Source organism: Rhipicephalus microplus, unplaced genomic scaffold (genome assembly GCF_043290135.1).
Source record: "Rhipicephalus microplus isolate Deutch F79 unplaced genomic scaffold, USDA_Rmic scaffold_957, whole genome shotgun sequence".
In the NCBI taxonomy this organism is placed as follows: domain Eukaryota; kingdom Metazoa; phylum Arthropoda; class Arachnida; order Ixodida; family Ixodidae; genus Rhipicephalus; species Rhipicephalus microplus.
In genome coordinates, this window is record NW_027465508.1 from 1 (window position 1) to 5000 (window position 5000).

A 5000-nucleotide genomic window follows, 5' to 3' on the forward strand; every position below is an offset into this window, starting at 1 on the left:
CTACTCGAGCGACGGTCGCCGGCGATCACGTCGAAAGGCGCCGAATTCGTGCACGAATCGATGCTTCTTGGTCTCGCAGGAGGGCCGCCACTCACTCCTGCAAAAACGGCGAAGATCCGAGTTGCGCTTCCCACTTTTTCGTCGGCGTCCCGAACTACGCCCCGGCTGACGCGGTTTACCGTACTCGTGCGACGGTCGCCGGCGGGCACTTCAAAATACGCCGATTTCGTGGGCGCATTCACGCTGTTTCGCTTCCCCGGAGTGCCAACACTCACTCTGCCGAAAGCGGCGATCATCCGAGCGGCGGTTCCCACTTTTGCGTCGGCTTCGCAAACGGCGCCCCGGCAGACGCGCTCGTGCGACGTACTCGTGCGACGGTCGCCGGCGAGCACGTCGAAAGACGCCGATATCGTGCTCGAATCGACCCCGTTTCGCTTCGCCGGAGTGCTGCCAGTCACGGCGCAGAGAACGGCGAACAAGTGTTTTTTTTTTTTTTTCCTAGAATTTGTGTTATAGAAGGCACATTTGATATCGGACGATAATTTTCAACTTTATCACGCGCACCGATTTTCGTGTAGAGGTTTGCAAGTTTATGGGAATTTCTCCACTTGGAATAATGCGATTTAGTAGTACTACGAGAACTTCATGGATGTACTCAAGGGTACGGGGCAAGTCAGTTACGTCAACACCTGCAGATTTTTTACACTTCAAACTGAAAATTGTTGGTTGTGAGTCCTCGTGTGATATTAAAGGCCGATTCGCTAACACATAGAACAAAGAAAGAAAGGAAGAAAAAACGCCCGCGCTCGCTCAAGAAACCTGGGTTCGCAACAAGTGGCAACAACAAGCAACCGAGCGAGTGCGCCAAAACCCGTGGCGGCCGAACAAACGCGAAGTCCCAACCGCGTCAGCCGGGGCGGCACGGGACAGGAAAAATCACTTCAGCCGGGGCGGCGGGGCACCGAATAAACCTCGTCACCTCGTCGCAGGATAAAAGAGGAAACAAAAAGTCTAAACAGCGTCTGCTGGAGCGAATGCGTAATAAAACAACAACAACAACAAAAAAAAAACACCCGCGCTCAAGAAGTCTGCAATCCTCACAAAAGGCGACTGTGACCGAGCAGCGTCAGCCGGGGCCGTGCGGAAACGGAAAAACCGCGACTACCGGGGCGTCGAGGCACCGAAAAATCCACTTCAGCCGCGGCGAAAAAAAAAACAAAAAGAAAGACGGAGGGGGGGGGGGGGAACCACGTCTGCCGGGGCGAAGGAAAAAAAAAAACGCGTCTGCCGGGGCGAGCCCGGGTGCGGCACCACCGGGAAAACTGTGGCAAACAGACATGGCGATCGAGTGAGTGGGCCGCCAGCCAGGCTCAGCCAAAAAGTGCAAAGTCCGAACTGCGTCAGCCGGGGCGGCAAAAACCGCGTCAGCCGGGGCGGCGCAAAAAACCGCGTCTGCCGGGGCGGCACGAAACCGCGTCAGCCGGGGCGGGGCGAAAACTGCGTCAGCCGGGGCGAAAAGAAAAAAAAAAAACGCGTCTGCCGGGGCAAGCCCGGGTGCGGCACCACCGGGAAAACTGTGGCAAACAGACATGGCGATCGAGTGAGTGGGCCGCCAGCCAGGCACAGCCGAAAAGTGCAAAGTCCGAACCGTGTCAGCCGGGGCGACGCAAAAACCGCGTCAGCCGGGGCGGCGCGAAAACCGCGTCAGCCGGGGCGGCACGAAACCGCGTCAGCCGGGGCGGCGCGAAAACTGCGTCAGCCGGGGCGGCGCGAAAACCTCGTCAGCCGGGGCGAGCGAAAAGGGGGGGGGGGAACCACGTCTGCCGGGGCGAAAGAAAAAAAAACGCGTCTGCCGGGGCGAGCCCGGGTGCGGCACCACCGGGAAGACTGTGGCAAACAGACATGGCGATCGAGTGAGTGGGCCGCCAGCCAGGCTCAGCCCAAAAAGTGCCAAGTCCGAACTGCGTCAGCCGGGGCGGCAAAAACCGCGTCAGCCGGGGCGGCGCGAAAACCGCGTCTGCCGGGGCGGCGCGAAAACTGCGTCTGCCGGGGCGAGCCCGGGTGCGGCACCACCGGGAAAACTGTGGCAAACAGACATGGCGATCGAGTGAGTGGGCCGCCAGCCAGGCACAGCCGAAAAGTGCTAAGTCCGAACTGCGTCTGCCGGGGCGGCACGAAACCGCGTCAGCCGGGGCGGCGCGAAAACCGCGTCTGCCGGGGCGGCACGAAACCGCGTCAGCCGGGGCGGCGCGAAAACTGCGTCAGCCGGGGCGAGCCCGGGTGCGGCACCACCGGGAAAACTGTGGCAAACAGACATGGCGATCGAGTGAGTGGGCCGCCAGCCAGGCACAGCCGAAAAGTGCTAAGTCCGAACTGCGTCTGCCGGGGCGGCACGAAACCGCGTCAGCCGGGGCGGCGCGAAAACCGCGTCTGCCGGGGCGGCACGAAACCGCGTCAGCCGGGGCGGCGCGAAAACTGCGTCAGCCGGGGCGAGCCCGGGTGCGGCACCACCGGGAAAACTGTGGCAAACAGACATGGCGATCGAGTGAGTGGGCCGCCAGCCAGGCACAGCCGAAAAGTGCTAAGTCCGAACTGCGTCAGCCGGGGCGGCAAAAACCGCGTCAGCCGGGGCGGCGCAAAAAACCGCGTCTGCCGGGGCGGCACGAAACCGCGTCAGCCGGGGCGGCGCGAAAACTGCGTCAGCCGGGGCGAAAGAAAAAAAAAAAAACGCGTCTGCCGGGGCGAGCCCGGGTGCGGCACCACCGGGAAAACTGTGGCAAACAGACATGGCGATCGAGTGAGTGGGCCGCCAGCCAGGCACAGCCGAAAAGTGCTAAGTCCGAACTGCGTCTGCCGGGGCGGCACGAAACCGCGTCAGCCGGGGCGGCGCGAAAACCGCGTCTGCCGGGGCGGCACGAAACCGCGTCAGCCGGGGCGGCGCGAAAACTGCGTCAGCCGGGGCGAGCCCGGGTGCGGCACCACCGGGAAAACTGTGGCAAACAGACATGGCGATCGAGTGAGTGGGCCGCCAGCCAGGCACAGCCGAAAAGTGCTAAGTCCGAACTGCGTCTGCCGGGGCGGCACGAAACCGCGTCAGCCGGGGCGGCGCGAAAACCGCGTCTGCCGGGGCGGCACGAAACCGCGTCAGCCGGGGCGGCGCGAAAACTGCGTCAGCCGGGGCGAGCCCGGGTGCGGCACCACCGGGAAAACTGTGGCAAACAGACATGGCGATCGAGTGAGTGGGCCGCCAGCCAGGCACAGCCGAAAAGTGCAAAGTCCGAACCGTGTCAGCCGGGGCGACGCAAAAACCGCGTCAGCCGGGGCGGCGCGAAAACCGCGTCAGCCGGGGCGGCACGAAACCGCGTCAGCCGGGGCGGCGCGAAAACTGCGTCAGCCGGGGCGGCGCGAAAACCTCGTCAGCCGGGGCGAGCGAAAAGGGGGGGGGGGAACCACGTCTGCCGGGGCGAAAGAAAAAAAAAACGCGTCTGCCGGGGCGAGCCCGGGTGCGGCACCACCGGGAAGACTGTGGCAAACAGACATGGCGATCGAGTGAGTGGGCCGCCAGCCAGGCTCAGCCCAAAAAGTGCCAAGTCCGAACTGCGTCAGCCGGGGCGGCAAAAACCGCGTCAGCCGGGGCGGCGCGAAAACCGCGTCTGCCGGGGCGGCGCGAAAACTGCGTCAGCCGGGGCGAGCCCGGGTGCGGCACCACCGGGAAAACTGTGGCTAACAGACATGGCGATCGAGTGAGTGGGCCACCAGCCAGGCTCAGCCAAAAAGTGCCAAGTCCGAACTGCGTCAGCCGGGGCGGCAAAAACCGCGTCAGCCGGGGCGGTGCAAAAAAACCGCGTCTGCCGGGGCGGCACGAAACCGCGTCAGCCGGGGCGGCGCGAAAACTGCGTCAGCCGGGGCGAAAGAAAAAAAAAAACGCGTCTGCCGGGGCGAGCCCGGGTGCGGCACCACCGGGAAAACTGTGGCAAACAGACATGGCGATCGAGTGAGTGGGCCGCCAGCCAGGCACAGCCGAAAAGTGCTAAGTCCGAACTGCGTCTGCCGGGGCGGCACGAAACCGCGTCAGCCGGGGCGGCGCGAAAACCGCGTCTGCCGGGGCGGCACGAAACCGCGTCAGCCGGGGCGGCGCGAAAACTGCGTCAGCCGGGGCGAGCCCGGGTGCGGCACCACCGGGAAAACTGTGGCAAACAGACATGGCGATCGAGTGAGTGGGCCGCCAGCCAGGCACAGCCGAAAAGTGCTAAGTCCGAACTGCGTCTGCCGGGGCGGCACGAAACCGCGTCAGCCGGGGCGGCGCGAAAACCGCGTCTGCCGGGGCGGCACGAAACCGCGTCAGCCGGGGCGGCGCGAAAACTGCGTCAGCCGGGGCGAGCCCGGGTGCGGCACCACCGGGAAAACTGTGGCAAACAGACATGGCGATCGAGTGAGTGGGCCGCCAGCCAGGCACAGCCGAAAAGTGCTAAGTCCGAACTGCGTCAGCCGGGGCGGCAAAAACCGCGTCAGCCGGGGCGGCGCAAAAAACCGCGTCTGCCGGGGCGGCACGAAACCGCGTCAGCCGGGGCGGCGCGAAAACTGCGTCAGCCGGGGCGAAAGAAAAAAAAAAACGCGTCTGCCGGGGCGAGCCCGGGTGCGGCACCACCGGGAAAACTGTGGCAAACAGACATGGCGATCGAGTGAGTGGGCCGCCAGCCAGGCACAGCCGAAAAGTGCTAAGTCCGAACTGCGTCTGCCGGGGCGGCACGAAACCGCGTCAGCCGGGGCGGCGCGAAAACCGCGTCTGCCGGGGCGGCACGAAACCGCGTCAGCCGGGGCGGCGCGAAAACTGCGTCAGCCGGGGCGAGCCCGGGTGCGGCACCACCGGGAAAACTGTGGCAAACAGACATGGCGATTGAGTGAGTGGGCCGCCAGCCAGGCACAGCCGAAAAGTGCTAAGTCCGAACTGCGTCTGCCGGGGCGGCACGAAACCGCGTCAGCCGGGGCGGCGCGAAAAC